The following is an 11,105-nucleotide window of genomic DNA, read 5'->3' as shown; positions in this document are numbered from 1 at the left end:
TTTAATTATAGACGAGAAAGAGTAGTTAGGTTATTTCATATAAAACAAATGAATACTGTAGAATGGTATGGAGTCAGGAATTAAAGAGGTCATTTGGATGCTATGTCAAAAGTCAATGGCCTAGATGTAGTGTGGTATCACTTTATCTCATATGTCCATGTGTATCTCCAGGATATCCTTATTGAAACCTGCAGGCATTTTTATGTAAATGCTGTGTCTATGTTGTGAGGAGGCGAACCCAATTCCAAATATTTTTATTGTTTAGACTCAGATGCCAAGTAACACACTGGGCAACTGATCAAAGGTATACTCTAGTACTTCTCAGAAATCATGTACTTATAAGCATGAGATTATAGTGTCTTATGGAGAGATCAAGAGTGCAAAATCCAATGTAACCAGAATAATATATATATTCTTCATTTATTATAGTATAAATATGAAATCTGTTACTAATATGTATATTTTTGATAGTCTTCTTTAATGCCTGTTTTAAATTATAGATTCAGTGTTACACATGATGATAGTTTTAAATGCAAAGAAATTGGAATTAAACATCAGTATCATGTAATGACACCAATTTTAAATTACCACACAATTCCTTGGACCTGGTCAAAATGTAGTCAGAAATATATCACTGAGTTCCAAGAGTAAGTCTAAATTTATATTACTTTAGTTGAGTAATTGTTTATTTTTTAGATATTAAGATTTGAAATGTGTCTGTTCTTTTAAAGGATTTAATTTTTGTTTAGTTTTTCATTGTTTAGACTTAAGCTTACTTTCACTTCACAAATGGGTATTTGACAAAAGAAAAGGGTGTACATATATATTATTTCACTCCTTTTAAAACAAGAGTTACCTATCAAGTTTTTTTTTATTTGAACCCTTTCTTAACGATGAAAACTCTGGGGGGAAACTTAATGGTGATCACAGCTTCCTTGTGTGGTTTTGAATTTTTCAGATTTATTAGGTCATATTTTGTGAGGAGTTGAATGGCTAAAGTTTGAGATGCCCCTAAAAAAGAGAATAGTTAAATTCAAATGATAAGTTATTCAAGTAACTGTGTACAGCCACAAAGATGTGAAGCCTCCAACATTACTTTTTGGAGACTTTTTCTAACTCTGAAGAGAGGAGGCAGATCCAAGTTTTTCTTGTCTTCTCTTTTTACCTCCTACCAATTTTCTCTACTTCCCAATTTTTTTTCTTCTAAATGGTGTTTTCTGTTACCGAAACTTATCTAAAACACAAGCCAGAGCTCTTTCCAGAAAATCTTTTCTCATAAATGGAATACTCCTTTATTTCTTCTGCTGTTATATATATTCTAATCACCAATTTAATAGAGATATTATTTTCTATAGCTACCTTTCTCTTGATGAAGATTATGGGGATAAGTGTGCTTTAGAATGTATGTTTATAAGTATCGCCTATAATTATAACCAGGAGAGAATCATTTATCCTTATAATGGAATTTAATTTTAAAGCACAACATATAGTTACTGCTCTATACATGTTACATTTAGACTTTTTCTATGATAAACTAACGTATTGATTAAAAATACCACTGAATGTGCCTTTTCTCATAAGGAAATAATATTTTGATTCTCTTTAATGGAGAATTTAAAAGTTGTATGTTCATTTTATTGAAAAAATTAAAATGCATTTTTAGCCAGCAAAAATTTCCAAAATGATTTCTTTTAACAAATTGTTGCTTTTAGTGTAGTTTAAGTAGCTGAACATTTTCACACAATTTTCTTTGGAGTAACATACATATTTCCCAAGATATTTACTATTTTTCCAAGTCATTTAAATTTTATCATATATAGTCATGCAGTTCTTGGTGATGGGGATACAGTTTGAGAAGTGCCTCACTAAGCAGTTCAGCATCATGTGAACATCATAGAGCATATTTTCCCACACCTGTATGATACAGGTCATTCACTAGATGTAGCCTTGATGTAATCAAGAAAACAGTAAACAGAAGCTATGTCAGGCTGTTTCTGGCATAGAAGAAGAGTTTTACTGTAAATTTTCATAAGTAGGAATATACTCTAAAGATTGAAGAGTGTAGTGTAGTAAATACATGAGCCAGTAATGGCCATTTATTATCAAGTACAATGGACTGAACCTAATCGCATGAGCTGCACTTTATTCTGCTGTCAGTGTGGTAGGTTTGTTCACACCAGCATCACCACAGACATGTGAGTAATGTGTTGCACTACAACTTGGTGATGGCTACAGTGTCACTGGGTGACAGGAAGTTTTCAGCTCTATTATAATCTTAATGGCACTGGTGTCTCACAGGAGGCCCATCATTGCCTAAGACATTGTTAGGAGGCATGTGACTGTACTCTAATAGTAAGTGACAAGATGTTACCACTCTCAATTCAGAGATAAACAGACCCAGGCTTAGGGAGATTAAGTATTCTAAGACGTGGTGGCACTAAAATGTAAGCCCCCAAATTCAGTGACCTTGACTGTGCTGTGCTCTCTCTCCTTGAGAAACATGAAACTTGAGACAGAATGAGACATTTTGAAATTCCTTTTTTGTTGTTGTCTAGAACTAAAACAATACTATCAAATGATTTGAAAACCCACTTTTACCACATTTTGACAGTTTGGTAATTATATTTGAGGCATTACTGTGATAGAAAAATAGATCCAAAATTGTCATATAAATTATATTGTGATGAATTTATGCTTATTACTTGTCATCAAAATTTTTTGTGTATGGTGTAAGGGATTGAATCCAGGGCCTTGTACAATTAGGCAGGTTCTCTCCCCTGATATACATTCCCAGCCTTTTTTTTTTTAAGATTTGTATTGCATCTTTAAGTTCCATTTGGGAATCAAGTGCAAACAAGCACACTAAAAATCCTTTGTAAACTCTGAGGCTTTCATTATGCATGTTGACGTGTTCATTTTTAAGTTATAAAAAAAAATACTTTTCTTGAAAGTATGAGAAGAGCAGCAAATGTGATAAAGAATGTTGTATTGAAACGTATCCCCCTGTATTTACAAGGTGCTATTTTCTGTCATTGGTACAGTACTGGCCATGGAGAATGCCTTCTTGATAAACCAAATGGAAGAATATATGATCAGTCTTCACAACGTGAACAAACAATGGGATCTTATGTTTGGTCCTGGATCACAAGTGTGTCCTTATTTTGTAAGAAAAACTCTCTCCTTTTGTTGAAGAACTACCATAAAGTTATAGTTAGGATATATTTGAAAATTTAGATTCGTTCTCTTGAATGGAAAGAACTTCAGCAGTTTAGTAGCTGAAGTACTTATTGAAATTATGTAACACTAATTCTCATTTTATTATCTTAGGATCAAAGTTTTAGTGGAATTTTTCAGTTTAGCACTGAGTCTTAATCTTTGATTTTTAATTGGCATGGTATTTTTATTTAGGGGTATAAATTGTTTTTAAAACTTCCTATTCTTTTTTCCTCCCATTTCCTCTGACTTGTATCAGTAAGTGACTTTTTGAAGGAAAGGGTTGCATTGTGAGAGTTACTGACTATCTGAGTTTGAGGAGAGACAAAGATCTTTTTGAAGTGAGAATGCTGATCTTATTTAATTAGACCACTAAATAAGTGTTCTCCAAGTTGTTCACCTGATTCACATCTAGGATTAGACCTTGCTCTGTTCCTTAGCAAAATTTCAAGTTTAGTGTATGTCATGAATTTTTAGGATGAATGTTAGGTGGCCAAAATGAGTATATATTTACAAATACCAAAAGATATTAATAGATAATTTATTGGGTAGCCTAATTCAATTGAGCATAAAGATTATTTTTTGAAACAGAAGCATTTGAGTACAATGCATAAATCTTATGTTTATAGTCTGACAGATTATAACAAATATAGATGCCAATATCCCAATCAAAATTAGAACACTCCTATCACTCTGAAAAGTTGAGTTTCCCCTGTTTCTGGATCATTTCCTGTCTCTCCAAAGACACCTCCTGTTTTGATTTCTATCTCTATAGTTTTCCTGTTCTTAATCTGGGTATAAGTAGAAACGATGTGCATTTTCAGAGGAGGGTAGATCAGGCTTCATTTGTTCAACACAATGTTTTGAGCTTCATCTGCATTACTGTGTGCATCAGCAGTGTTTCCTTTATACAGAAGTGAAATTCAGCTGTCCAAATGCACATAATTTACTTACTCTCTTGTCTATGGGCATTTGGATCCTTTCTGGCATGGGTCTGTTATGTATAAAGCTTCTACGACCTCTGTGCAAGTCTCCTTGTAGACACGTTTGCATTTCCCTTGGGGTAGACTTGCTGGTCATAGAATATCCATATGTTTAATTTCATAAAATGTGCCAAACAATCTTTCAAAGTATGTGTAACACTTTACTTGCCAATGTAGAAGTTTTCAGTTACTCTGCATTCCTTTGCATATTTCGATGCTGATAATCTTTTAAAAAACATTTTAACCATTCTAATAAGCACAAAATGAAACATCACTCTGGTTTTAATTGTATTTCCCTAATTATTATCTATCTTGAGCATCATTTTATTTACTTACTAGCCATCTGAATATTCCCCCTATGAGTTGGGAAGGTGGGCATGGTTGGGATTCTAGGTCAAAGTGATGAGATAGTGAGATGTGTTTTAAAGCCAGTGAAAATTAAAAACAGGTAGCATTTAGAGTAGCAACATGTAGGACATGATAGATATATATTCCCTTTATTTATTAATAGAAAATACTAAGCCCTATATGTTATCTCTATTCAGTATTAAATGAACCTCTTATTGGTGGGACATTATAAATAAATAAATTTTGCCTTAACACTTTCCTCTAGTCCCTTTATTTTGTGACTCTTACAAGCGAGTCTGTGTTAGATACTTTAAGTAGTAAATCAATTTGTGTGAAGCCATTGTGAACCCAACTGAATGAGTTAATTGTACTTCATGATGAATAGTATAACCTAACTTTTTCATGCCGTATTCTCTCATTATATGTAATTATGTGTGTATGTGTATGTTTACATATGTGTGTATGAATCTATAGATATTTATAGATGTAGGTAACTAGCTATCTAGATATACATTTAGATATAGATAGAAAAATCTATAGCTCTCTCTCTCTCTCTCTCTTTATATATATATATATATATATATATATATATATATATGTATATATATGAATGAGAACATGAGGATTATTTTAATTGTTTCTGGGAGATTTCCACAAAATGCACTTGTACATAGTACTTTCTATTCTGAGACTTTGTTTTTGTTCACTTCTAACAGCCTTATGCTATTAGGTAATTTGTTCTAATGGAAGGCACAAAGCATTTTTCCCCCAGCTGATAAAATTAAGAATTGGATTATTTCATTCAACAAAGATTTTTCAAGGGTGTACTATATCAGGCATTGTTCGTGGTGCTAAAGATATATGAGGAAATAAAACAGATGATATCCCTTGTTTCCCAGAGTTTACATCCTAGGGAAGAATTAGAAATATTGTGAATAATTAATATATAATAGTGCCATGAAACTAATCAGTGCCATAGACAGTAAAAATGGAGCAGGAAGAAGATGGAAAGATTGCAATTTAAAATGTAGTGGTCAAGATAGACCTTGCATGAAGTCGCCAAATGAACTCTCTTAAAGAAGGTAAGGGAATTAGCTCTGAGGATATCTGGGGTCAGTGAGTTTCAGACAAAGGGAACAGCTGAACTGCTAAGTCTAGATAAGCCTGGAATGTTCAGGGCAGAGCATACAGCACCTCACAATTGAAGTAGATTGAAGAGAGAGATACTTGAAGGAACTAGCTGGGGAAATATTATGTAGAACCTTGAAGACACTGTAAGTACTTAGTGTTTACATAAAGTGAAATAATTTAAAGATTTGAGGAGAGTCGTCATTGGATTTGACTTAATTTAAAAACTCGTCTTGAAAAGGATCATTCTGGCAACCATGTTGAGGCTAAACTGTAGAGCAGAGGAGTGGAAACAGAGGGTATCTATTGCAGGGACAGAGGTGAGAGACACTGGTGGCTCAAGTCAGAGTGGGAGCAGTGAAGATGAGGAAAGTTCAGTTGTTGATGTAGTTTAGAAGGAACCCAAACATTTTGCTAATGTGGACAAATCAATGAGGAAGAAGAGGCAGGATGACTGTAGGCTTTTACCTACAGTGAACAATTTAGATAAATTCAGGAGAAGCAGGTTTTGCTGGGGAGGGGCAGGATTTTGATTTCCAGTGTTCTTTTGAAATGCTTCTTCGACAATCAGTTAAAGATGAGTAAGCTGCTATATGTACAAATATGGAGTTTAGGAGAGAAATCTTGACTGGGAGTGATTGTAGAAAAGAGTAAAGGGTATGAGTCTGGAGATGTTCCAATATTAAGAGATCACAAAGACAAATTAAAAGTAGCAGAAGATACTTGGGAGGGATTCATCATTTAGGAAGGAAGAAAACCAAGCATGTTCCAGGATTAAGAATGGTCCTAGAAACCAAGAGGAAAGGAAGTATATCAAATAGGAAGAGTGATTAACTGTGTCACATACTGCTGATAAATCAAGAAAGATAGAGAATGAATACTGACCACTGGTTTATAACAGTGCAGAGGCATCCATGACCCACACATGAGCAGGTTCATGTGGAAATGGGACATGAAAGCCTGACTCAGGTGAGGTTATGAGAAAATAGACAGAGTGCTTTAGACAGTAATAGACTGGAGAAAAGTATGGAGCTGGTGAGGGAAGTGAGAGCTAAGAAAGATTTTGTTGTCGCCATTGTTTTTGAGTGTGTTTGTACATTATTGGAAATGATCTAATGAAGTACTTCTCAAACTATCTGTAGAAAAAGATCAGATTTTTTTTTCAAAATTTCTGGTTACTAATATACTGATACCTTTGTACAAAATAAAAATGATATTCTAGAAAAATAAATTGAAAGAGACATTTGAAATGCATGCCAAAATTTTCTGTGGAAAACAATATGACCTTTCCACAAGAAATTAGAAATAGAATCATTACAGGATCCAGAAATTCAATTTCTGGGACTAAATTCCAAATAATTGAAATCAGAATCTTGAAGAGATGTTTGTACACTTATGTTTATAGTTGTATTATTAACAATAACCAAAAGGTGGAAACACCCCAAGTGACCATGGATGGAGAGAGGGATAAATAAAATGACATATACATATGGTATGATCTGTGCGTTCCACCAAAATTCATGTTGAAATTTAATTATAATAATATTGGGAGGTGGGGCCTTGCACAAATGAAAACTTGCACAAATGAAAATGATATGGAAACTTATAAAGGAATGATACTCTATTCTTATAAAGGAATGATACTCTAGTATTCCTTAAAAAGGAACAGACTTCTGACACATGGAACAATATAGTCCTTGGCAACATTATGCCGACTGAAATGAGCCTGTCACAGAAAGACAAATACTATGTGATTCTAATTGTATGAGGTGTCCAAAAGAGTCAAATTTGGCATAATTTTTTCCTTTTTCACTTGTGATTATATGAAGGCAGTAATTCAGTTTTCATTTGTGTCCTCTTTCTTGTCATTTTGATTCGTTGTTGTTTTTGATACCAGGGATTGAATCCAGGGTTGCTTAATCACTGAGCCACATCCCTACCCCTTTTTATTTTTAATTATTTAAAATTTTTTTGGAACCAGGACTTGAACCCAGGAGTGAGAACCACTGAGTCACATCCCCAGCCCTTTAAGTTTTTTTTTTTTATTTTGAGGCAAGGCCTCAGTAAGTTGCTGATGGTCTCACTATGTTGCTGTGACTGGATTTGAACTTTCAATCCTTCTGCCTCAGACTCCAGAGCTGCTGGGATCACAGGCATGTACTACCAGACCAAGTATATTTATTTTGAGACAGTTTTGCTAAATTGCGAAGGGCCTTGCTAAGTTGCTGATGCTGGCTTTGAGTTTACAATCCTCTTGCCTCAGCCTCCCAAATCACTGGGATTATAGGCATGCCCCACTGTGTCTGGCTCTCTTGCCATTTTGATTACTTCTACAAAGACATTATTTGAGTACTGCTTGTATTAGAATTGTTTCTTTCCTAGGATGTTATCTTTGTCTTCATCTTTTTTCATGGTTTTATAATGTGATTAAGTTCTTATTTTATTGAATATATAAGCTTACATTGTTCTCTATTATTAATCAATTATGAAGAATTTCTCTTCATCATCTTATTATTTCCTAGGTTGAATTTTTATCTCTTACACAGTGTCTTTCACAGTTGTTATTCTTTTGTTTTCGCCATTATCTTTATATATTGCTATTCAACTTCTCTTTTGTTGTATATCATAATTGCTCAGATATGGTATGGTGATTTTTTTCAAGTTCTTTTTTCAGCATATGAGAATACTTTATTTTTTTCTTAGAACTGTGATTTAAGGGCTAGGTATTTAATATTCTAGTCATGTTTCTATAACATTAGGAATTTATTAGAGAAAGAAATGTTGCTCATCTGAGTGTGCAACATTTTTTAAAAATATATATTGTTTTAGTTGTAAATGGACACAATGCCTTTATTTGTTTTTATGTGGTGCTGAGGATCGAACCCAGTGCCTCACACATGCTAGGCAAGTGCTCTATTAGTGAGCTGCAGCCCCAGCCCATGAGTGTGTGCAATATTTTTAAAGAACTTGGGCTACCAGAAGTGGTGGCACATACCTGTAATCCCAATGACTAAGGAGGCTAAAGTAGGAGGATCAGAAGTTCAAGAGCAGGCTGGGCAACTTAGGAAGATCCTGTCTCAAAATTAAAAAAATCAAATGTCTGGGAATGTAGCTTAGAGGTAGAGAGTACCTCTGGGTTCAATTCCTAGTATGAAAAAAATAAAATAAACAAAATCTTGGACTCAATCTTCTAAGATTTTGTTAAATATTCTAAATCAGGGGTCATGCTTCACATGGAGGTTACTTGTATTCTTCAGGTTGTTTGCCCAACTTACTATATAATCCTGGAGACTTTATTTCGTCAATGATAATTGGCCTGTTTTGTTGCTCATTTTCCTCCCTTCCTTCCTTTCCTTTTTTTTTTTTTAATTCTTCTATCCCCTGCTCAGAAGAGTAGGGAAGATAAAGATGCCCTTCAGTTTTCTTCTCTCCAGATTTGGTATTAGTGAGAATTTTCAGGGTTTTATTCCTTTAGCACTGCAGTTGATGGGGCAGGCAGTTGAGGGTACTGCTGGGTCATTCCAATATACCCCAAATCTTCTTATTGTTTTCTTTCCTTCCTTACTGAACAGCTTACAGTTTCCTGAAGCTCCTGGGCTCTTATGCCTTTGCATATGCTATTCCCTCTCCATAAAATGGAAAAAGGTTGTTGACTTGGTCAATTCTCACTTGTCCTTCAAGGACTCAGCTCTTTTATTATCACACTGCCCATGGAGTTTTTTCTGGTTATCTCTTCCCACTGCCCAGGTGAAGTGAGGGGCTCCAATGCTGTGCTCCTTATGTACCTTATATGTTCCACTCCTGAAGTTAATGGCATTTTCATGTTATTTTTCTGTCTGCCTTCAAGTTCTTTACTATTATAAATTCTCTAAGGCAAGAAAGAGTGTCTCATTTATCTCTGTAACTTGAAGGCCTCGCTTAGTACCTGACTTAGAGTAGGGGAAAAAGAAGGAAGCTAAGGTTTACTGAGAGACCATTATGTGCTAACGCTATTCTAGATGCTTTATGTATATTTTTGGCAAAATAATTTTATTTCCTAACACATGGTAAACATATATATCCAATGTGTTCCTCCTGCATATCTATCCACAAATGACTTCCAAACCACAACTGTTTTCACATGTACTGAAGTTTTCTTAGTTGAAATATGAAAAATGCTTTTGGACAGATAGCATTCTGGATTGGTTATAGAAGAATTTGCTTTAGTTAGATGAATTCTGTAACTTTAAAGCCTTAAAAAACAACTACTTTTGCATCTAATACTTCCAGATGAATAGGATGCAGCAGCTTGTATTCCAGAGAAAATCCTATCAGTTTTTCTGATGATGGAATCACTTATCCACATCTGTTGATATTGTACAGGCAGATTCACATGGTGGTGGCAAAGCATCCTTAATGGCATTGGCAGCATCAGGATCACACTTGAAGGAACTCTCAGACACTGTTGTATTCACACAACTGATTCCTTTTCCATCGTATTCTTAGTCACTAGTGCTTTCCAGTAGTCACAAGTGCTTTTAATAATATCAATTACAAAGTCCTTATCTTTAAATTCAGCATTGAAAGCAAATTCATTAAATTTGTTTTCCATCAGGAACCTTATACCTTCTAAACCAGTCCACAGTAGCTACTGGGTAGCTAGGTTTCAGCCATTTGACATCATTAATATCATTATAATTTGCTGCATCAGGACCATCCACATTAATGGCAATGACTTTCCGATCAGTTTCTCCTTTGTCAATCATAACCAGTAGGCCGAGAATATTCACCCTGATTATTTCAGCTCTTGTACATACCTTGCTTCCAGTTTCACAAACATCAATTGGGTTATTGTCACCACAACAGCCAGTATGTTTATCACTGTGTCCTGGGTCTTCCGAAGTCTGAGGGATGGCACCATAGTTCCAGATACACCCCTTGTAAGGAAACAAATTCACAACATAAGGGAATTTCCCTTTTTTCACATCTTGCTTAATTGGGCATAAAGCATCCTTTGTAGCAATGACCATTTTTGCATTAGAGTGGAACTTCAACTACCAGGTGGAGGACATTCTTATCTGCATACATTGGAATATCATGAAATGGAGATATATATTATTCTTTTTCATTTTTGAGGAAGACTCTGTACTCAAGGATGAAGGGTGTGGAGCGCTCCTAGCTGCTGAAGCTGCTCAGGGGGCCAGAGACAAGTCACCGCCGCACCACACAGCCTGCTTTATGTATTTTTACACCTTATCTCATCTAACTTTACAGCTACCCTGGAAGTAGGTAATGTTATTCCCACTTAACAGATGAGAGGAACTTAAACTGAAAAGTTAAATAGGTTTTCTAAGGTTATGGTCTTGGTTAATTTTACAGTTAGGATCTGTTCTCAGTCCTGATTCACAAGCTTAACATTATACTCATTAAGTACTTGTGCACTGAATGTTTAGG

At 34.8% G+C, this 11,105-nt stretch overlaps 1 pseudogene; it reads right to left on the bottom strand.

The window, feature by feature from the left end:
• Nucleotides 1-10,122: 10,122 nt before the first annotated feature.
• Nucleotides 10,123-10,739, bottom strand: LOC124973965 (inorganic pyrophosphatase-like; annotated as a pseudogene).
• Between the last annotated feature and the right edge of the window lie 366 nt (nucleotides 10,740-11,105).

Source organism: Sciurus carolinensis, unplaced genomic scaffold (assembly GCF_902686445.1).
Source record: "Sciurus carolinensis unplaced genomic scaffold, mSciCar1.2, whole genome shotgun sequence".
Taxonomy (NCBI): domain Eukaryota; kingdom Metazoa; phylum Chordata; class Mammalia; order Rodentia; family Sciuridae; genus Sciurus; species Sciurus carolinensis.
Note: the sequence above shows the minus strand (reverse complement) of the source record. Positions and strands in the feature narration are given on the sequence as shown.